Raw genomic sequence first — 24,911 nt, forward strand, 5'->3', positions numbered from 1 at the left:
ATACAACATTATATAAGTTTCAGGTGTACAACATAGTGATTCACAATTTTTAAAGTGTATTCCATTTATAGTTATTATAAAATATTGGCTACATTCCCTGTGTTGTATCCTTGTAGCTTATTTATTTATACATAGTAGTTTGTACCTCTTAATCCCCTACCCTTATCTTTCCCCTCCCCCTTCCCTCTCCCCAGTGATAACCACTAGTTTGTTCTCTATATCTGTGAGTCTGTTTCTTTTTTGTTATATTCACTAGTTTGTTTTATTTTTTAGATTCCACATTAAGTGATATTATACAGTATTTGCCTTTCTCTGTCTGACTTATTTCACTTAGCATAATACCCTCCAAATCTATCCATGTTTTGCAAATGGCATAATTTCATTCTTCTTTTATGGCTTAGTAGTATTCCATTGTATATGTACACCATATTTTCATTATCCATTCATCTGTTGATGGACACTTGGGTTACTTCTATATGTTGGCAATTGTAAATAGTGCTGCTATGAACATTGTGGTGCATTTTCAAATTACTGTTTTCATTTTGGGGGGAATATATATCCAGGAGTGTAATTGCTGGGTCATTTGGTAGTTCTATTTTTAGTTTTTTGGGGAAACCTCCATGCTGTTTTCAAAAGTGGTGTACAGAGGTTACCTCTTCTCCACATTATTGACATCACTTGTTATGTGTGGTCTTTTTAATGATAGTTGTTCTGACAGGTGTGAGGTGATATCTCACTGTGTGTTTGACTTGCATTTCCCTGATGATTAGTGAACTTGAGCACCTTTTTATATGTTTACTGGCCATCTGTATGTCTTCTTTGGAAAAATGTCTATTCAGGTTCTCTGTCCATTTTTTAATTGAGTAATTTGTTTTTTGATGTTAAGTTTTATGAGTTCTTTGTATATTTAGGATATTAACCCCTCATTGGGTATATTTTTGCAAATATCTTCTTCTATTCAGTGAGTGGTCTTTTCGTTTTGATGAAGGATTCCCTTGCTGTGCAAAAGCATTTTAGTTTGGTGTAGTCCCATTTATTTATTTTTGCTTTTTTTGTCCTTGCCTGAGGAGAAGACACAAAAAAATATTGCTAAGACTGATGTTGAGCCTACTGCATTTATTTTCTTCTAGGAGTTTTATATGATTTCAGGTCTTACATTTAAGTTTTTAATACATTTGGAATTTTTTTTATGGTGTGAGAAAGTAGTACAGTTTGATTTTTTTGGCAGGTAGCTGTCCAGTTTTCCCAACGCCATTTATTGAAGAGGCTGTCTTTTCCCCATTGTATACTCTTGTCTCCTTTGTTGTAGATAAATCAACCACATAAGTGTGGGTTTATTCCTGAGTTCTCTTTACTATTCCGTTGTTCTACGTGTCTGTGTTTGTGCCAGTACTATACTATTTGATTATTGTAGCTTCGCAGCACAGTTTGAAACCAAGGAATGTGATAATCCCAGCTTTGTTTTTCTTTCCCTAGATTGTTTTGACTAATCAGATTCTTTTGTGTTTCCAAACAAATTTTAAATTATTTTTTCCCGTTCTGTGAAAAATGCCATTGGTATTTTGATTGAGATTGTATTGAATCTGTAGATTGCCTTGGATAGTACGGTTTTTAATAAAAAATTCTTCAATTACAAGTCTTTTACTTCCTTGGTTAGCTTTATTTCTAGATATTTCTATTCTTTTTGATGCAACTCAAAATGGAATTTTTTTCCTTACTTTCTATTTCTGATAGTTAATTGTTAATTGTATAGAAACTTCACAGAATTCTGTATGTTAATTTTGTATCCTGCAACTTTACTAAATTCATTTATTAGTATAATAGTTTTTTGATGGCATTAGGACTTTCTGTAACATGTCATCTGCAGACAGTGACAATTTTACTTCTTTTCTAATTTGGATGCCTTTTATTTGTCTTGTCTAATTGCTATAGCTAGGACTTCCAGTACTATGTTGAATAACAGTGGTGAGAGTGGACATCCTTGTCTTGTTCCTCATTTCAGAGCAAAAGTGTTTAGCTTTTCACCACTGAGTATGTTGTTGGCTATAAGATTGTCATATATGGCCATTATTATGTTGAGGTATGTTCCCTCTATATGCACTTTATTGGGAGTTTTTATCAGTAAACAAATGTTGAATTTTGTCAAAAGCTTTTCCCACACCTATTGAGATGGTTATATGATTTTTATTCTTCAGTTTGTTGATGTGATGCATCACATTGATTGATTTTCATATATTAAACCATCCTTGCATCTCTGGGATAAATCCCACTTGATCATGGTGTATGATCCTTTAAATATAATGTTGGATTCAGTTTGCTAATATTTTGTTGAGGATTTTTACATATATGTTAATCGGTAATATTGACCTATAATATTATTTTTTTTGAGGCGTCTTTGTCTGATTTTGGTATCAGGATGATGTTGGTCTCATAAAATGTCATTGGACATTTTATTCCTTCCTCTTCAATTTTTTGGAATAGTTTGAGAAGGATAGGATAAATATTTGGAAGAATTCACCTGTGAAGTCATCTGGTTCTGCACTCTTGCATTTTGGAATTTTTTAATGACTAATTCAATTTCATTACTGGTAATTGGTCTGTTCATATTTTCTATTTCTTCAGTCTTGTGAGATATATATTTCTAAGAATTTGTACATTTCCTCTAGGTTGTCCATTTTTATTGGTGTATAATTGTTCATAGTAATATCTTATGATCCTTTGTATTTCTGTGTTGTTATAACTTCTCTTTCATTTCTGATTTTACTTATTTGGGCTTTCTCTCTGTTTTTCTTGATAAGTATGGCTAAAGGTTAATCAATTTTCTTACCTTTGCAAAGAACCAGCTCTTAGTTTCATCAATCTTTTCTATATTTTTTAGTCACTATTTCATTTATTTCTGCTCTGATGTTTATTATACTTCCCTTCTACTAACTTTGGGTTTTGTTTGCTCTTCTTTTTCTAGTTTCTTTAGGTGTAAGGTTAGATTGTTTGTTTGAGATTTTTCTTGTTTCCTGATGTAGGCTTTTATCACTATATACTTCCCTCTTAGAACTGCTTTTGCTGTGTTCCATAGATTTTGGATCATGGTGTTGCTATTTCTGTTTGTCTCCAGGTATTTTTTAAAAATTCTTTTGATTTCTTCATTGACCCAGATGTTTAGCTTCCATGTATTTGTGTTTTTTGCAGTTTTTTTCCTTGTAGTTGATTCTAGTCTTATACCATGTGGTCAGAAAAGATGCTTGATAAAATTTCAATATTCTTAAATTTATTGAGATTGTTTTGTGGCTTAGCATGTGATGTATTGTGGAGAATGTTTCATATGTACTTGAGAAGAATCTGTATTCTGCTGTTTTTAAATGAAATGTTATATATATATTAAGGCCTAATGTAGCATTTAAGGCCAGTGTTTTCTTACTGACTTTCTGTCTGGATAATATGTCCTGGATCATCTGGATGATGATATGTGGATGATATAAGTGGGGTGTTAAAGTCCCCTATTATTATTGTTACTGTCAATTTCTTCCATTAAGTTTGTTAATATTTTCCTTTGAATTTAGGTGCACCTATGTTGGGTGCATAGATATTACAATTGTTGTAACTTTTTATTGGATTGATCACTTTATCATTATGTAACATCCTTCTTTGTCTCTTGTGACAGTTTTGTTTTAAAGTCCATTTTGTCTGATATAAATATTGTTACTGTGGCTTTCTTTTAATTTCCATTTGCATGAAATAATTTTTTCCCTCCCCTCACTTTTAATCTGTGTGTGTCTTTAGATAAGAATTCTCTTATAGGCAAGATATAGATGGGTCTTGTCTTTATCATTCATCTACTACTTGTTTTTTGATTGGAGCATTCAAGACTATTACATTTAAAGTGATTATTAATAGGTATGTACTTACTGTCATTTTGTTAATTGTTTTCAGATCACTTTTTTAGTTCTTTTTTTTCCCCTCCCCTTTTTTTTTGTTTTTTGCTCTCTTCCCTTGTGATTTGATGACTATGTGGTTTTATGTTGGGATTCTTTTCTTTGTGTGTGTGTGTGTATCTATTATAGGTTTTTGATTTGTGGTTGTGGTTACCGTGAGGTTCATATATAACAATATATTTATACTTGTATTAATATAATTATTTTAAGTTGATGATCTCTTAAGTTTGAATATATTCTAACAACCCTACATTTTTACTCACTTCCCTGACATTTAATATTTTTGATATCATATTTTACATATTTTTGTTTTGTGTACCTCTTAACTACTTATTGTGAATATAGATGATTTTTACTACTTTTGCTTTTTAATCTTCCCTTTATCTTTATGAGTGCTTGACAACCAACTTTCTGTATATTTATCCTTACCAATGAGATTTTTTTCTTTTGTACTTTTCATATTTCTAGTTGTGGTCTTTTATTTTTCCCTTAGAAAAGTTTCTTTAACATTTCTTATAAGGCTGGGTTAGTGGTGCTGAACTCTTTTACCTTTTACTTGTCTGTAAAATTATCTCTCCTTCAAATCTGAATGATACCTTTGTGGGTAGAACATTCTTGGTTGTCTCGGTTGTAAGTTTTTTCCTCTCATCACTTTGAATATACTGTGCCACTCCCTTCTGGCCTGCAGTTTCTGCTGAGAAGTCAGCTGATAGTATTATGGTAGCTCTGTTGTACATAACGGTTGATTTTCTCTTGCTGCTTTTAAGATTCTCTCTTTATGTTTAATTTTTACTTTTTAATTACAATGTGTCTTTGTGTGGACCTCTTTGTGTTCAACTTGTTTGGAACTCTGTGCTTCCTGGACTTGGATGTCTGTCTCCTTTCCCAATTTTTAGGGAAATTTTCAGCTACTTTTTCTTCAAATAAGTTCACTGCCCCTCTGTCTTCTCCTTCTGGGACCTCTATAATGTAAATGTTATTAAGCTTGATATTGTCTAAGAGCTCTCTTAAACTATAGTAATTTTTTAAAGTTATTTTTTTCTTTTTCATGTCCAGCCTGGGTGATTTCCACTACTCTGTCTTCTGGTTCACTGATCCATTCCTCTCTACCATCTAATCTACTGTTGATTCTGTCTAGTGTATATTTTATTTTAATTATTGTTTTCTTCAGCTTTTTTTGGTACTTCTTTATATTTTCTAACTCTTTGTTAAAATTCTCCCTGTGAATTCTTCTTTCATGTTCAATTATGATCATTATCTTGAACTCTTTATCAGGATGATTCCTTATCTCCACTTCATTTAGTTCTTTTTCTGAGGTTTTGCCTTGTTCCTTGGTTTGTAATATATTCCTTTGTCTCCTCATTTTGCCTAATTCTCTGTTTTTATTTCTATATATTGGGTAGGTCAGTTATAGTTCCTGATCTTGGAGAAGTAGCCTTATTATGGAGGGGTGCTGTGGGGCCCAGCAGCACTCTCCCTTCTGGTCACTACAGCTATATGATCTAGAGGTGTACTCTATGTGGACCATGTGCACCCTTCTGTTGTGGCAGGGCAGTCTACTGTGGGCATCCTGGTAGGTAGAGCTGGCCCCAGCCCAGCTGGCTGCCAGGCCCTGCCTCATGTTGTTGCCAGCCTGCTGGTGTGTGGGGTCTGGTCCTGGTGCAGTTGAATGCATGGCCTGAGAGATCCTGGGGTTTGAGCTGGTCTGCTGGTGGATGGAGCTGGTCCTGTGGTTGCTGGCTTTGGGGCTGGTGGGGGCTGGGATTGATGTCAATTGTTTGGTGGACGACTAATCCCCTGGCTCTAATAGGCTAGGTAGTGGAGTCCAAAATGGTGCTTGCCAGCACCAGTGTCCTCATGGTAGAATGAGTACCCAAAATGGCTGCTGCCAGTGTCTATGTCTTCATGGGGAATCCCAGTTGTCTCCTGTCTCTCTGGGAGGCTCTCCAAGATCAGTAAGTGGGTCTGACCCAGGCTTCTTTCAAATTACTGCCTCTTCACTGGGTCTCACAGTGTGTGAGAATTTTTTTTTTTTTTTTTTTTTTTTGCCGTACACGGGCCTCTCACTGTTGTGGCCTCTCCCGTTGTGGAGCACAGGCTCCGGATGCGCAGGCTCAGCAGCCATGGCTCACGGGCCCAGCCGCTCCACGACATGTGGGATCTTCCCGGACCGGGGCACGAACCCATGTCCCCTGCATCGGCAGGCCGACTCTCAACCACTGCGCCACCAGGGAAGCCCTGTGAGATTTTGTGTGTGTGTGTGGCCTTTAAGAGTGGAGCTTCTGTTTCATACAGCCCTCTGTCTCTCCCGTTTGCAAGCCCCACTGATCTTCAAAGCCAGATGTCCTGGGGGCTTGTTTTCCCAGTGCAGGATCCCAGGCTGGTGAGTTCAGTGTTGGACTTAGACCCCTCACCCTTTGGGGGGAACCTCTGAATTGTAATTATCCTCCAATTTGTGGGTCACATACCTGGGGGTGTGGGTCTTAACTATATTGTGTCTCCACTCCTCTTCCTTGTCTTGCTGTGATCCCTTCTTTATATATTTAGTTTTGAAAAATATTTTCTCCTAACCTTCAGGTTGTTCTCATAGATAGTTACACTGTAAGTAGTTGTAATTTTGGTGTGCTGGTGTAAAAAAATGAGCTCTGTGTCTTCATACTTTGCCATCTTGGACATCCTAATTTCATCTGATTTTTAATGTTATTTTAAATGCTAATACTACAAAAATTTAAATTACATTGCTTCTCACATTATATTTCTACTGGACAGTGCTTGTCTTAGCAATTATATCATCTAAGCAATTTCTCTATGCTCAAGGGTGTGAGGGATACAAAAATAAGGGAAATTCTGTCCACTAGGAATTTGTATACTAAATGATAGATACACAATCCTATCCAAAATCTTGTTTTCTGGGACTCAATAATACTAATTTATGAATAATTAAGGATAATAATATGAAAACCTTCAGAAAAGGGAAGATATTTGAAGCAAAATTAATATCAAATGTATCAATAACAAAAAATAGTTTTCCCAGCAATTGAGATGTTTCTTTTGACACTATTAGCAGGATTTCGTGGAAGGGACGCTATGGTGACTTCATTTTCTCAAAGTTCTCACTAAAATTAGTAGAATTTAACAAGAGTTTAATTGCTTTAAAATTTTATAAACATTGGGTCAATTTAAACACGATTGCATAAATATGAAATACTTTAGCTAATAAATTTCCCAAATATTTTGTGTCATTGATATTTTGAAATTAATTTGATTTCAAGTACTTCAATCTTGAAGGAAATGTAATTTTCACTAAAAACTTCTTAATTTAGTTATTATCTGACAATTTGTACTTTCACTGGGTATTTGGTGAATGCTTGCTAAGGATATGGTGTCATCTCATACCCAGTAATTATACAATTACTAAGGATAGAGGAACCCAGCTGTGTTTTGGTTTCATTGAGCATCTTGAACTATTATTCAAACATTTTGGGTAAAATAAAATCTAAAATGCATTTGCCAAGGACTTTTCTTCTATTTAATTTTAAACCCATGTACATTTCAAAGAAAATCTAACCCATATGTTTCTGATTCATTTACAATTAACTCATCAAAGTTTTTGCTATGTAAGAACTGTATGATGTTCATGAAGTTGGATAAGCCATTTCATGATGCTTATTTGTCCATTTTTTTCCATTACCTAAAAGAATGTCACCTTTCTGAAACAAATACTGTTTTAAACCACGTTATAAAACTCAAAATCGACAATTTTTTAGTTGTTTCTAATTGTGTCTAACATGAATTGTTCCCTTATTATTGCAAAAACATTTTGGAAGACTGAGTTATCATTAGTAAAAAAAAAAATTAAGAAGCCTAGTGACAAAATCTGATTTTGTGTAATACTCCTTTTCATTGGCAACTTAAAGCAGGGATTAAATATTTGCTAAATCACTATTTTGTATACTGCTTTTAACTTAAAGTAAGGAGCAGCCAACACAAAGCCTGGCAAAGAGTTGGAACTTAAAAATATTTTTTAAATGAATGGATGAAAAAATGATTGAATATATTAAGCTCAACTGGGGAATATGGTGCACCTTTGTTATTTGATTTTAGATTTTATTTAATAGGACTGCTATGTAAACAAAACAATGTAATAATCCTATGTTGATAATTTCTTTTTAAAATTTGTTCAAGTGCTAAACATTAATGTAAAATGAAAAGTATATATTTATTCACTCAATCATTTGGTTGAGTTATACATATTATACACAGATGTTATACAATGGACATAATATGTAAACACATTGTATATGATATATCTTATATGTTATACCTATATTATATATGCATATGTTATACTAAAATATGTACATATATACACATAGTTTACAATATATACATATAAGGATTATGTATACTGTATATTATTATATATGCTATATTATGTTATATAACTATATGTAGATATATATTCTTATACTATCTCATCTCATTTGATATTCACAGTGATACCATGATGTATTAACCTGATTTTCTAGAGAAAGATACAGAAATGTGCTACTCTTTGTCTGTATATATCTGAAAAATCTGAAGTCTCCTTTAAGCACTTTCAAGATGAGATACTATTATTTCACTGATTTTTTGCTTTCTTTGGCTATATTAAAAAGATAAACATTCTCTAGACATGTTCTAGATTTTACAGTAGAATTATACAATAGCAAGATATACTCCATACAAGGTGCAGGATAATTAAGATTCCTGAAATCTTGCCAGGCCAAACTGTTGAAACCACTAATCTAGGGGATTTTCCACACCACTGAGCTGTTGGATCTTCCTCTTCCTTTCATCTCTCTCTCTAGTCTTTCTTAAATCACAAAAAAATTATAGTTGTATAACTCTTGTAATAGGTAATCTGTCCTTCAATTACTTTGCACTTAGAATGAATAATATGATAGAAACCGTAAGGTTGTACATAAAAAATGAAACATGTACATCTCATTTTGCTTTGTCTATATCCAGGAATAGGAAATAAGCAGTTATGGGTATCCTTTACATCTTTTACTATAGGCTGTCTTACTGATTGTCAATGAACTCCCAGAATAGTGAACATTTAGCAGAAATTTGTGCTGCCTGATCTGTTTTATATGTTGGAGGACATGAAAGTTAGACATTCTTAGAAAAATGTTTCTTCATTTTTCTTTATACTCTGTGACTTATGTACTTTGGGTGCATTGAAAGGTGCATTTATCTTAAACTTTCATTTCATCAAAAGCTCAGATCTTTCCTAATTCATTACAAAACATTCATTATTGAAAATGTTCCCAGAGACATATGCATTGGGTGCCTTTTCTTAAACTAAAAGATAAACAAATAAAGAGTGAATTCTGTTAAGTGAACAGATGCCATAATTCTATATTCTATATCTATCACCAGACTGTGAAAATCCTCATCTATTTCTGAGAACTGTTAGAACATTAGCTCTGGTTTTAAATGATGTTTTTCTAGCAGGCTTGCACATGCCATATGAATTTTATATACACATGTAAAGCATGGCCTGTGGTTCTTCTGTCAAAAATAAACTGTTCAAGGACATATCAAATTCTGATGGTACTGACATCCAGATTGGTTTTCTGTACACAGATTCGAATATGTTATGCTGTTACATTTGACATCTCTCTTTAAGATTGTCCTGTTAATTTACTCTAGATGATATACTCAAGAAAAATAGATTGACTGTTCTCATTTACTTCAGTTGGATTTCTTTTTAGATTAACTTCCATAGCAGGTGAAATTCCTCATGGTTTTGTATTGCAAACTGTGCACAATTCCTTTGTCAGCTTTTGCTAGAGTGTAAGCAATGAATTCTTCCTTGTTAAGGGTCTCTCTATAAACCTAAGAGGGAGTCCCACTTTTCTCCCAGCCACCTGAGCCTATCCATGTGGAGAACTCGCTCATAAGGGAACGTGCTCTAGCACACACTGGTCACACACACCAATTGTGCACTCTTTCTTTCTAAATAAACATTTCATTATGTTTTTTGGTTTTCACTTGGGAACTGCCCAACCACACACAGAGCTGATTTGAAATTAACCTTTCCACTCAACTCAACAGAAAGGGCAACTTTGCCTGGGCAGATGGTCATGTGCACTGCCATATGCAATCCATTTTCATGTCAGTGGGCATTCTGGACTTTTCAGAAGCAATTTCAAGTATATTTTAAAATAAAATGTGTTGCAATGAGTTGTGCTCTAAATTTCTGGATTAGCCAACAAACCCCATTTTCCTGCTTTAGGATAATAAGCTAATTAATGTTAAGTAAGTGAAATCAAGTTATAAAGTAATCTTTTGCACTTTGTGTGTATGTGTTGGAGTGGGCGATTTTAGCCTAAATAGCATAAGAATTTTAATAAGCTTTTAGCTTTACCACCAACAATAATTTCTGAGATAGGAACATGTGGAGACAAAATTTTCTCATAAGAAAATATTAGTTTGCCATCATATTATATAAAATATCAGTTTTAGAAGAAATAAAAGAAAAAAATCACTGGACAAGATAAGGATCTACAGTTTCTAGTACTGTCTCTGCCATTACCTAGCCACTTAATTACCCTGGATTTTAGTTCTGTCACATAAAATAAAAAGTTCAATTTATATTTCTGAAAGTAAACTTGTACCCTGGCTCTTCAAGATCCACAGTTAAGAGTTGCATGATCACATAGGTTAAATAAACATAAATATTGTAATTCTACCACATTTAGGAATTCATGAAGAAATTTGCATTTGAAAGACTTTTAGAGGTACAACAGTAAAGAAACCATGTAACTCAGTGTTTGTGAATTTTATTTGACCATGAAACATTGCATCTATTAAAATGCTAGGAGACATACTTTGGGAATCAGTCCTTTAACTAATTTCTATTCTGATTATTAAAATGATCTTGAATTAAAAAAATAGTAATTTCTAAAAATCTGTTATTCTAAGTTTTATGAATTTTTATACATCTCTGATGAGTTGATTAGTAACATTAAAAATTCAGTATTTTAATTAATATAACACATTTGATATTTTACCATTTAAATTTCCCTATCCCATGTATTGAATACCTCATATCTCAGAAATGAATATAAATAGTGTTGAGATAATGAACAATTCTGGTTTTCAGATTTCATGGTCATGTTCTTTATCCTCATAAAACTTGTGTTTTTAATAGTCTTTACTTTTTAATTAACTGACCATTTTGAACTCACATACCTTACAACCATTTAGTATATTATTAATTTTATTATTGTATCCTTAAGTGCCAAAAGAACTTGAGGTCCAGTAAATACCTGCTGAAGTTAGACCTCAAAGTTCAGATGTTTTGTTCTGTGGCTTAATTTACTGGGCTCTGCCCCACACAAATGGCTAGAATGGTCCAAACACTTTAGAAGAAAGTAATAGATCACTTTTATTTAAAACTCTAGACAAATCGCTATGGTGCTTGGTTTATGGGCAGTTTGCAGTAGAGATGATAAAGTTTTGGTGGTATGAGGAATTGATGAAATACTGTGGGGTATAATTAACAGTAGCTTAAGAATAGTAATCTCTATAAATTACATGATAAGAGAAATAAAAACATTTGGGATCGCCCAAATTACATTAGCTGTCATATAGCCTGGTCATCTTGAAATGATACAGGCAATAATTTGGCAGCAGTCACATTGTGGGTGCCATATGTCTGGTGATCTCACAGAGCTGGCTTGATGTCTTCTGAATCAGCTTCATAACTGTGATTCATACTCTGTGAGATAATCACCCTACATCCTTTACCTCTCATGCTATTTTAGCCTCTTTCTTGTTCTGCATCTCATCTCCATAACTAAACACCTAATTATTCCAGAATGGGTAATGAATGAACAGAGAAGACGTACAGTACTCCTCATACTTACTTCAGAAAATTGTTAACTTATGAGAGGCAAGGTTTGACTAATGTTTGTTCTTTAAGGTAATACTAATTCTAAACCGCCCCCAATTATACAAAGGTGCTTTGTTGAGTACTTACTATGTTCTGGTAAAATACGAATCATTTCCCATGAATTTTCTCCTGTAATTGTCAAGACAACACTAGAAGTGCTTTGAAAATGAGGAAAATGAAGATTAAGTCAGGCAGCTAGTATCAGAGTTGTAAGTTAACTCTACCCTCTCACAAAACTCTACTATCTCCTGACTACCATTTTCATAGTGTCTGATCTTCAGGAAAGGAAGTTTTATAGCCTCACAAATAAGGCCAAATACATTTCTCTATCATTTGATTAATATTGATGTTTTTCTACACATTGAAGATTCAGCTTAGGAAGTAATAACATCAGCATAAACAAAAAAACTACATAGTATTTAAATAAATATTTGAGAATAAGAGGATGTTTGTTAGATTAATTAGATTAAAAATCCACTATTAATTAATTTAAATGTACATTGAAAGCTATGCATAATGAAACGTTGGAATAAGCCTATGAATTCTTATTTTCAACATTACACCCAGAAATCAGTCATAACTGTTTAAATGAGTCTATGCAGAAACTTACGCTGTTGGTTTATTCCACCTTCCAATATTCTCCTGGTACAAACCGACATGAATGTATTACCACTGGTGCTAAGTAGGAATTTTCTCAGATATGTTGGCTAAAGTCAACTGTTTGCAATAGAATACTGTAAAAGCTGTTATGGCATTTCACCTGATTTTCACAGCTATTATTGGGAAAAGAAGTCATAGCTTGGCTATAGTCTTGGCCAGTTTTAGGTGGAAAAAGTAAACATTGTTTTACACACCATTCCATTAAAAGGAGATTTTGATTTTAAATTGTATCAAGCTGGAAAAACCAGTACTATAATGCCAAGCAAAGCAGGAGAAAAAAGAATTTAGGACAACATTCAAAATTACATTGCTAATCTAATACAATAAAGAGATAAATTAAGAAAATATTTCCTAGATTTCACCTCACAGATCACCTAGATTTTAATTCATGAAAAATGTGTGAAAATATCTCCCATCACAAAATAGTGCATCTGTTTCACTACTGTGTAAGGGCTAAATTCTGAGGCATCTAGAAAATTGTACCAAAACCCACTCATTCTATCCCCACCCCACTGCCACAGCTTTGCACATCTGCACAATGTCAGCAACTCCAATAAAGCTTCTGAACAGACAGAGGAGTCCATCCAGGGCACCTTGCTTCTGGAGAAGTCTAGTGTCAGTAGGAACATATTTTGCGTGGGGTAAGAGACAGGAAGAACCTGGGAATGCCTGCTGGTTTACATACAACTTTGTTTGAACTGTCAGAAGAACATATTGCAGGATGATAAGAGACCAGCAAAACATAGCAGATTTGCAAATGATGAATGTCTACACTGAGAACTATGCACATAGGTCTCTTCTCCAATTAAAGATTTGAGAAGAGAATCTGGCTGCCATACAATTTAATCATAATTCACACTCTCTGACAGCTGATGAATACTTAAGGTGGATAAAATTAACCTTGGAAAACAGGAAAAAATAAAGCTCCTTAGAACCTATGAAAAGGCACTGAAAAATAGCAAAATGAAGGAAAAGGGATCACATTATAAAGCTCAAAGAAAGAACATATTTATGAAAATTATTTTTATATATCAAGAAAAATTTTCAGTCAACTGTTAAGCATCCTCAGAAAATGCAAGAAGTTACAGTCTTAAAGAAATAGGAGGATGTCAAAAGATGAGAAAATGCTGAGATGAAAAGGAAGAGGAAAAGATTATAGGATGAAGAGAAAATGGAAAATGGATAGATGACAGACAGTTGGAAGAAAAATAGACTGTAAAAGCAAATTAAAACCTACAAGATAGGCAGTAAAAAGAGAAATTGATATTTCAGGAAACTATTTTTTTGATGGCAGTAAATGTAAAATTATCTACTAAACATGATATGTGAGACTGTTAAACTAAATGGATAGCCATGTGGAAAATGACAAAATTCCTTAAAGCATACACCAGGATAAATTCCAAGTCAATCAAAGAAGTAAATGAGAAAGAAAAAAGCACACAAGTACTAGTAGAAGCATAGCTGTGTTCCTCTAACACCTCAGAGTTTGTCAGACTTTCCTAACTATGACCCAAAATCTAGAAGCAATAAAGGAAAAGTGTGTAATTTGATTACATAGAAGATTTTAAAAAATCTGTTCAAGGCAAAAAGTAAGTAAAATAAAATGACAAATGACATACAGAAATAATGTTTGCAAATTATATTAGAAGCATAGAGATAATATCCTTTTGATATAAATAGCTTCTAAAGAAACAGAGTGGGAAAATAAGGCCAACAATCCTATAAAAGGGGAGGGGGTAGAGACATTAAACTGACAGATTACAGAGAAAAAAAAATGGCTTTTAAGCATGTAAGAATATACTCAAACTTACCCATAATATAAATGCATATATAAGCTACATTCAGAGATCACCTAACAGATTAGCAAAATTCAAAATTTTAACCAGTTAGTCGATTAGTGATTCCTTCATATAAACTGATAAGAATGCAAAACAGTATGAACCCTATGGATGTGAATTTGGCAATATCTAACAAGTTACTTATCCTTGTAACTTTTTAAAAAATTATTCAAATTTATTCTTGTTTAACTTCAGTAATAATAAAAAAAAATTGAGTATTTCTGGAAAGACTGTCTAGGTAGGATACCTTAATATTTCTTTGACAGATATAGGAAATACAGCGTTCTTCTCTTATTTACTTAAGTGTATCTTACATAATTATTCAAGTCCATGAATTCTCAGAATCTAACAATAAAAACTCAGAACTGAAGGCAACTTTTTATGTTTTAAATAAAATCCTTGTGACTTCTGATGAAGGAATTCTAGGTATTGATCCCAAAGATACACAGGAAAAATAATTGAAATAGTAAATTCAAATTTGTAAAAGTAAAGTTTGTAATAGCAAAAGACTAGAAATAACCCAAAATATCCATCAATTGGGATTGATTAAATAAACTATTATAAATCTACACTATGGGGTACTGTGTAACTGTCAAAATGAGTGAAGACTCTCTCTATACATTGTAATAGGATAATCTCCAGAATATGTGGTTATGTAAACAACGGGAGAGGAAAAGCAAGATGGCAAAAGTACATGCAGTGTGCTAACATTTATCTAAGTAAAAATATATACTTGTTTTTAATAAATGCATATATATTTGCTTTTAATAAAGAAAAGTAGTGGGAAGATAAATTATTAAAATTTTATAAATGTTTTCTTTTTCATGAGGGAGAAAAGGGATAGGATTGTGGAAAAGGGTAAATTTTAGACTTCTTTGAATATAGCTGGTTTTGGAGATTTGACTTCAGAACCAAATATTTTTCATAAGTATACAATAAAATAAAAAAATTTAAAATTTTGAAAGTTAAAATAAAATGAAACAAATGACTAAAAATTTGTACCCATTTGATAGCATTTTCACACAAAGAGAAATCATTGTAAGTGATCATAAAGCACAGTAATTTGATTCTGTCTCTCTAGTGTGATATATATGCCCAAAGAACAAAAGAAAGCACAAAAAATTTTAGATCATTTAGTAATTAAATTGTTGGTAGTATTATTTGATATTGGTATTCTAATAGTGTATTTATATTATAAAGTAAGTCAAATAAATCATTATGTTGCCTCCTTAGGGAGGTTTATTCATAGGTATTTTATTCTTTTTGATGCAATGGTAAATAGGATTGTTTCCTTAATTTCCCTTTCTGATTTTTCATTGTCAGTGTATAGGAATGCAAGAGATTTCTGTGCATTGATTTTGTATCCTGCAACTTTACCAAATTCATTTATTAGTTCTTGTAGTTTTCTGGTGGCATCTTTAGGATTTTCTTTGTATAGTATCATATAATCTGCAAACAGTGACAGTTTTACTTCTTCTTTTCCAATTTGTATTCCTTTTATTTCTTTTTCTTCTCTGATTGCCATGGATAGAACTTCCAAAACTATGTTGAATAAAAGTGGCATGAGGGGGCATCCTTGTCTTGTTCCTGATCTTAGAGGAAATGCTTTCAGTTTTTCACCATTGAGAATATTTGCTGTGGGTTTGTTGCATATGGTCTTTATTATGTTGAGGAATGTTCCCTCTGTGCCCACTTTCTGGAGAGTTTTTATCACAAATGAGTGTTGAATTTTGTCAAAAGCTTTTTCTGCATCTATTGAAATGATCATATGGTTTTTCTTCTTCAGTTTGTTAATATAGTGTATCACATTGACTGATTTGCCGCTTGATCATCGTGTATGGTCCTTTTAATGCGTTGTTGGATTCTGTTTGCTAGTATTTTGTTGAGGATTTTTGCATCAATGTTCATCAGTGATATCGGCCTGTGATTTTCTTTTTTTGAGTTATCTTTGGTTTTTATATCAGGGTGCTGGTGGCCTCATAGAATAAACTTGGGAGTGTTTCTTTCTCTGCAAATTTTTGGCAGACTGTGAGAAGGTTATGTATTAGCTCATCTCTAAATATTTGATAGCATTTGTCTGTGAAGCCACCTGGTCCTGGACTTTTGTTTGTTGGAAATTTTTAAATCACAGTTTCAATTTCAGTATTTGTGATAGGTCTGTTCATATTTTCTATTTCTTCCTGGTTCAGTTTTGGAAGGTTGTATCTTTCTAAGAATTTTTCCATTTCTTCCAGGTTGTCCATTTTATTGGCATATAGTTGCTTGTAGTAGTCTCTTATGATCCTTTGTATTTCTGTGGTGTCTGTTTTAACTTCTACTTTTTCAATTGTGATTTTATTGGTCTGAGTCCTCTTCTTTTTTTTTTTTTTGGATGATTCTAGCTAAAGTTCTATCAATTTTGTTTATCTTCTCAAGGAAGCAGCTTTTAGTTTCATTGATCTTTGCTATTGTTATCTTCGTTTCTATTTCATTCATTTCTGCTCTGATCTTTATGATTTCTTTCCTTCTACTAACTTTAGGTTTTGTTTGTTTTTCTTTCTCTAGTAGCTTTAGGTGTAAAGGTAGGTTGTTTATTTGAGAATTTTTGGTTTCTTGAGGTAGGCTCACATTGCTCTAAACTTCCCTCTTAGAACAGCTTTTGCTGTACCCCATAGGTATTTGGTCATCATGATATTGTTGTCATTTGTCTCTAGGTATTTTTTAATTTCTTCTTTGGTTTCTTTAGTGAGCCATTGATTATTTAGTAACACAATGTTTAGCCTCCATGTGTTTGTGTTTTTTACTTGTTTTTCCCTGTAATTGATTTCTAATCTCACAACATTGTGGTTGGGAAAGATGCTTGATACGATTTCAATTTTCTTAAATTTACCAGTGCTTGATTTGTGATCCAAGATGTGATCTGTCCTGGAGAATGTTCCATGTGCAGTTGAGAAGAAAGTGTATTCTGCTGTTTCCAGATGGACTGTCCTATAAATGTCAATTAAGTCTATCTGGTCTAATGTGTCATTTAAGGCTTGTGTTCTGTTATTAACTTTCTGGTCCATTGGTGTAAGTGAGGTGTTAAAGTCCCCCACTATTACTGTGCTACTATTGATTTCCCCTTTTACAGCTGTTAGCATTTGCCTTATGTACTGAGGTGCTCCTATGTTGGGTGCATAAATATTTACTATTTTTAAATCTTCTTCTTGGATCATTATGTAGAGTCCTTTCTTTTCTCTTGTAACAGTATTTATCTTAAAGTCTATTTTGTCTGATGTGAATATTGCTACTCTAGCATTCTTTTGATTTCCATTTGCATGGAATATCTTTTTCCATCCCCTCACTTTCAGTCTGTATGTGTCTCTAGATCTTAAGTGGGTCTCTTCTAGACAGCATATATACAGATCTTGTTTTTGTATCCATTCAGCCAGTCTGTGTCTTTTGGTTGGAACATTTAATTCATTTACATTTAAGCTAGTTACCCATATGTATGTTCCTATTGCCATTTTCTTAATTGTTTTCAGTTTGTTTTTGTGGGTCTTTTTTTCTTTCTTTCTTTCTCTTTCTTTCTTTCTTTCTTTCTTTCTTTCTTTCTTTCTTTCTTTCTTTCTTTCTTTCTTTCTTTCTTTTCTTTCTTTCTTTTCTTTCTTTCTTTCCTTTTCTTTTCTTTTCTTTCGTTTCCCACCAAGAGAAGTTCCTTTAGCATTTGTTGCAAAGCTGGTTTGGTGGTGCTGAGTTCTCTAAGCTTTTGCCTGTCTGTAAAGCTTTTGGTTGCTTCATCAAATCTGAATGAGAGCCTTGCTGTGTAATCTTGTTTCTAGGTTTTTCCCTTTCAGTACTTTAAATATATCCTGCCACTCCCTTCTGTCCTGCAGAGTTTCTGCTGAAAAATCTGCTTATAACCTTATGGGGATTCCCTTGTATGTCATTTGTTGCATTTCCCTTGCTGTTTTTTTTTAATTAATTAATTTATTTATTTTTGGCTGTGCTGGGTCTTCATTTCTGTGTGAGGGCTCTCTCTAGTTGCGGCAACCAGGGGCTGCTCTTCATCACAGTGCATGGACCTCTCACTATCACGGCCTCTCTTGTTGCAGAGCACAGGCTCCCGACGTGCAGGCTCAGTAGTTGTGGCTCACGGGCCCAGTTGCTCCATGGCATGTGGGATCTTCCCAGATCAGGGCTCAAACCCATGACCCCTGCATCAGCAGGCAGATTCTCAACCTCTGCACCACCAAGGAAACCCTCCCTTGCTGCTTTTAATATTTTTTCTTGTATGTAATGTTTGTTAGTTTGATTAATATGTGTTTTGGTGTGTTTCTCCTTGGGTTTATCCTGTATGGGACTCTCTGTTATTCCTGGACTTAGGTGACTATTTTTTTCCCATTTAGGGCAGTTTTTGACTACAATCTCTTTAAATAGTTTTGCAGACTCTCTCTCTTTCTCTTCTCCTACTGAGACTGCTACAATTCTAATGTTTGGTGCATTTAATGTTTTCCAGAGGTCTCTGAGACTGTCCTCATTTCTTTTCATTCTTTTCCTTTATTCTGCTCTGTGTCAGTTATTTCCACCACTCTGTCTTCCAGCTCACTTATCCATTCTTCTGTCTCAATTATTCTGCTATTGATTCCTTCTAAGGTATTTTTAATTTCAGTTTTTGCGTTGTTCATCACTGTTTGTTTGTTCTATATTTCTTCTAGGTCCTTGTTAAACATTTCTTTTATCTTCTCTATCTGTGCCTCATTCTATATTTGAGAGCTTGGATCATCTTTATTTTCATTACTCTGAATTCTTTTTCAGGTAGATTCCCTATTTTCCATTCATTTATTTGGCCTTGTGGTTTTTTATACCTTGCCCCTTTGTCTGCATCACATTTCTCTGTTATCTCATTTTGTCTCACTTACTGTATTTGTGGTCTCCTTTTCATAGGCCATGGGGTCATAGTTCCTCTTGCTTCTTATGTCTGTCCCCTGGTGAGTGTGATTGATCCAGGGGTATGTGTAGGCTTCCTGATGGGAGGGACTTGTGCCTGGACTCTGGTGGGTGGAGCAGAGTATTGTCCCTCTGATGGGCAGGGCCATGTGCTGGAGTGTGTTTTGGGGTGTCTTGAGCTTAGTACAACTTTAGGCAGCATGTCTGCTGAGAGATGGGGCTGTGTTCCTGTATTGTTTGTTGTTTGGCATAATGCAATCAGCACTGGAGCCTGCAGTGTTTTGGGTGGAGCCATGTCTTGATGTCAAGATAGGCACCTCTGTGAGAGCTCATGCCAATTAATATTCCCTGGCACTGGGAATTCTCTGGCAATCCAGTGTCCTGGACTCGGTGCTCTCACTCTTGATGCTCAGGCCTGACCCCGGCAGGGGAACAAAAACCCCTGCAGGCTGCATGGTGCAGCAAAAGAAAAAAAAAAAAAGGAACAGAAAACAAACAAGCAAACCCAAGGCAAACTGTAAAAGGAAACCAAACAAATAAAAAGAAAAATAGACAAAAAAGGAAAGAAAACAAAAAACAAGAGAATAACCAAACAAACACAAGAATCCAAAAACAAAAGCAAAGCTAAAAAAAAAAAGTAAAAACAGAGAGTAAACTAAAAAAAAACAAAGAAAACATAAAGTAAACACATAAAATGATGAATAAAGTTAAAAACAGAACAAAAAGAAAAAAAACACAAAATAATAAAAAAGTAAAGTAGAAAAATAAAAAAATATTAAAAAATTAAAAAGAAAGAAAACAAAAAATAAATTTAAAATAAAAAATATAATAATAAACAACAGAACAAAATGAAACCAAAAAATAATAGTAATAATAATATTTTCCTGGGGCCTGAGCTGTCAGTGTCCTTGTTCCCACCTTGAGCCATAGCCAACCCTGCCTCCTTAGGAGGTCCTCCAACACCTCTAGGTAGATCTCTGGACCCACTGTGGGCACTGTGGGGCAGCTCAGACTCTGACCTGGCCCAACTCCCACATGTACTTGCCCCCAAAGTACACAGCTGCTAAAGCTAGACAGGCTCACAGGAAGGTGGTGGCAGTGACCTGCACTAGCTCACAGGATCCTTATTGGCAGTGACAGAAGTAGTACCAGTCCCCTCCCACCTCTGGGGTCCAAGATGGCAGCTGTGGCTCGTGTGCACCCCTGGAGCTCATTTAGGTGGTGCCCTGCCACCTGTGAGTGCACAGAGAAATACACTTTTATGACAGACCCACCTCTCGTCATGCACCCCCCGACAATGGTCCCTGGACTCTGGCAGGCCCAGGCTTCTTCCTGGACTACCTCAGCTGTTGTGCACTACATTCTGACCTCCTAAGGCTGTCTTCACACAGCCAATCCCAGTCCTCTCCCCGGGGTCTGACTTCCAAAGCCCAAGCCTCAGCACGGAGCCCCCACCTACCCCAGCAGGTGAGCTGACAAGCATCTCAGGATGGGGAGTGCCAGTCAGTGCTGACCTTCTGTGCATGTCTCTCTCTGCTTTGCTCTCCACTGACCTGATGCTGTGCTCTCCTCTGAGGCTCCGAAGCTTCCCCTCTGTGCACCCCAGTGAGGGGACTTCCAAGTGTGCAGAAACCTTTCCTCCTTCACAGCTCCCTCCCAGAAGTGCAAGCCCCAACCTGATTGCTTGCTTTCATTTTTCTTTTGACCTATCCAGTTATGTGCAGATATTCTTGCCCTTTTGAAAGTCTGAGGTCTTCTACAAGCATTCAGTAGATGTTCCACATGTAGACATATTTTTGTTATGTCTGTGGGGAGAAGGTGAGCTCCACGTCCTACTCCTCTGCCATCTTGATCTCCTCCCCAAGTATTTAGTTTTAGACAATAATGGCATTCAAATTGGCTTGAGAAAGATTATTTGATGAATCTTTTAGATATTCAATTAGTCTGATAACTCTGTGTTTCCTGAAGTATGATATTGAACAGCAATTTTGGAGCATATTAAAAGGTGTGATGTGAAGTAAAAGATTTCAAGGTTCAAAAAAGACTAGATAACAGCAAACATTTTTGTTAAATTCAGAGACAGAAAAAAAAATGAAGAGAATACATGGGTAAAGCAACTCACCATAGAAAATAAAACAGCCAATAAATTGTTTAAAATGTTACTATTCTCTAGTCAAGAAAATACAAATAAAACAAGATACTGTTTCTTAACTCAGCAACTGGCAAATATTAAAAAGTTGTAAATAAAATACCATGTCACTGACTAGAGAAATATTATATGCTGCTGATAGGTACAAATTTTTCTGGCATGTAATTAGTCAGTATGTACCAAACTCTTTAAAAGCATCATATTGCTTATTTCAGATATTACATTGGTTGGAATTAATCCTTAAGGGCACAATATACTCAAAGATGTTTCTCACAGCTTTATCAACTGAAATATTAGAAACAAGCTCAATGTTTAACAATAAGAAATTGTGGCAGCTGTTTAATGCTGATTTAACTTATTTTCTTAGAAATCAGTTTTTGAGGACATGTAAAGTCTGAGATAACATGTCCCCTGAAAAACCTTTGGACAAAGTTAATTTTCAAATAGGTTATCTACCGCAGCTACTGAGTCTGTGCTCTAGAGCCTGCAAACCACAACTATTGAACCCATGTGCCACAACTACTAAAGCCCATGCAACTAGAGCCTGTGCTCTACAACAAGAGAAGCCACCACAATGAGAAGCCTACGTACCTCAACAAAGTGTAGCCCCCACTCACTGCAACTAGAGAATGCCTGCGTGCAGCAACGAAGATTCAACACAGCCAAAAATAAATAAATAAATAATTTATTTATTAAAAAAATTCCTTTGACCTTCAAAAAAATAGGTTATCTATTCTAGAAAACAAACAAGTGTCAAGGTAAATTATTAGAACTTGATGTTTATATTTCCAAAGATGAAATTCTATGTAGTCATTGAAAAATAGTGTCAAAGAAGAATAGTTTCTCATGAGTGGTCTGTGGAGCCTTAGTGATTCCATGGGGACACAAGAAGGTCACTTAGGAGGGAGATGTGAAAGGAGGGCTCTGGACATTTCACTTAACTCCTTGTTTCAAGGAATCATTCTGGTTTAAGTTTCTATGACTTTTCTGATTAACTTTTACTTCTGAGGTAGGTTCAGATGGCTAAAACAACACTGAAAATGTTCATAAAATGTCAGGAAAAAATTTGAAAGACTTTTGAAATGGGGAAAAACACATTATTGAGTGTCTGTAAGTGGTACAAACTGACAATAATGCAAATGATTCTTGTCCATTGAAATACAAATGAATCGAGTCTTCACAGATGCAATTTATTATTGGCCATTGAGTAGGACATTTTGTATCTATTTGACAATTCATTTCAACATTCTTTATTTGCCTATTCTTGTGTGGTTCTTTGAATTTTCCTTTGAACTGATTATATCACTTTACTGATTCTGTCATTAATTATTGAGTAAAATAAAATCATATGTTCATTTTACATATGATGAGTCATAATTTCATTTTATTTAAAAAGATATTAATTATCCTTTAACATAAGTGTCTTTTTTTTCAGTAAACTTTATCTTGGATAAAGGTTTACTCAGCTAAAATAACTTTTTCCAAGCAATGGAAAATATTTAATGACACACCTGTTTACAAAACAAGTGGAAAAGTAGGTAATAAAACAGAATGCATCATACTAACTTGTTTTTTGCTGACGTGCCGTAAATTTAACAGGGTTATTTCTTATGGTCTCTCTCTCTCTCCTGTCTGTTGCTTTGGGCTTCTTGGCTAGTTAACTTCTGTTTTTTGTTTGTCAGTTTGTTTTTAGTGTATCTCCTTGATTTACTTCTTCCTAAGTGTACACAGGAGCACTCTCAATTTTTCCAAAACCACCTAACAACAGGCTTAGAGTTCAATAAAATGTTACAGAAGGCTTGGAGGAAAACAAACAGGGAATTAAAATGGAAAGAAAGGGGGACAAGTCTTAATGCTAAGTATTCTAAATTATTGTATGTTGAGTCCACCAACAATGCTGCTCTAAAGAAGACCATTCACCATTGGGTGTTTGTTTTCTCAGCTGTGTTCTGCTGCAATGTTGCAAAAACTTCCTTACTTCCCATGATGTAGGATAAGGAAGTGCTGCCTTCATAATAATCTCTACAAAAATCCAATTTTGTCTTTAAAGAACAGTTTCCTTCATATTTCAATAAAAATTATCTACATTGATTCCTTTATTCTTAAAATATTGGGAAGGGGCCAACCTTACATTTTCATGTCTAATGTCGCCTAGAACCAGGGGAGATACTGTCCCAAATACCAAGTCCATATTGTACCCTAAGAAGAAAGAGTTAATGGCTCCCCTAATAGCTGTTTTCTGTCTTACACAGTGTTTAATCTTCAAATTCCACATTCAGCAACAGGAAAAAATTTTGACAGTATAAAAACCAGCAGCTTTTCAATATTACATGAATGTTCCATATTTTCTTTGAGCCCCTAATAATAAAAATAATAAGAACAAAAACTACACTATGATAATGATTACAATGGAAACAAAGAACTAAATACAAGTGAAGAAAACATCTAAATGAAGGGGTTTGAGTGATACTGGCAAGGTTTCAGTTATAACAAAATATAATATTTAGTAAAAATTTCTGTTTTATTAGTTATTATTTTATTATAGCAATATATTCTGCAAAAAAGTACAAGGCATAAGCTACCACACCATCTGATGATAATCTCAACTGAATAAATGTGTGTTTTACTTGCAAATAAAGATAAAACCCAAATCCATGTGGTAACATTTGATTTCCCAATCAATATTTTTTTCTGGACAATTTTGTCTTAGCTCTGAAGGGAGAGTGTTGTGAGACTGCTAAGGTGATGACTTTTTTCTCAACACATTAAGTTAGATATGGAATAGATGATCTAATATGTTTCCAGCTAATTTTTAGCTAGCGTATTTGGGGTTTCATTAAAATGCTTTGATAGATTGGGATCTTAGCATATTTTGAAGTCATGAACTCATATACACACACAACTGTTTTTATGATACTTTTGAATTTCTGTCTATTTTTTTTTAAATACAGCAAAATGGTCCCATAGCTGGGTTAATTCTATTCATATCTCCTCAATTTCTCTGATTGGCAGTAGATGGTCTTTGGTTTTCTTGGTCACTATCCATGACGCAGCTTTCTTAACCCAAATACATTATTTATTTTCCTTAATGTGTAAGTTTTCTTTGTGATTTGCTTTGTAGAGGGATTGAAAATATGTAGCATATCCTACTGGGAAGATACAACTTTTGGAAAACTTGGCAGAAGTGGCTTTTTGTATTTGTTACTTAGAATTACTGACACCCAGAACAACAGAGGGGTTTATAGTAACCCTGGGGAAAATTTCCTTTAGTTCCAACTATTATTTTAAATTAATAGAAAGTTATAAAATTTAAATCAGTAGCAGGTTTAAAAAGTAAAGAATTTACTCAGAGTTTCTGTTTTTGAATCTTCAGACAAGGAGTAGTTTGCTTTTTAAAGAGCTATACAAACAATTTAATTTTTGGTCTTTGTCCAGGGAGGCAAACAATGTCAAATTTTGTTATTCTTATTTTACAAATTGAA

This window comes from Globicephala melas, chromosome 5 (genome assembly GCF_963455315.2).
Source record: "Globicephala melas chromosome 5, mGloMel1.2, whole genome shotgun sequence".
Classification (NCBI taxonomy): Eukaryota; Metazoa; Chordata; class Mammalia; order Artiodactyla; family Delphinidae; genus Globicephala; species Globicephala melas.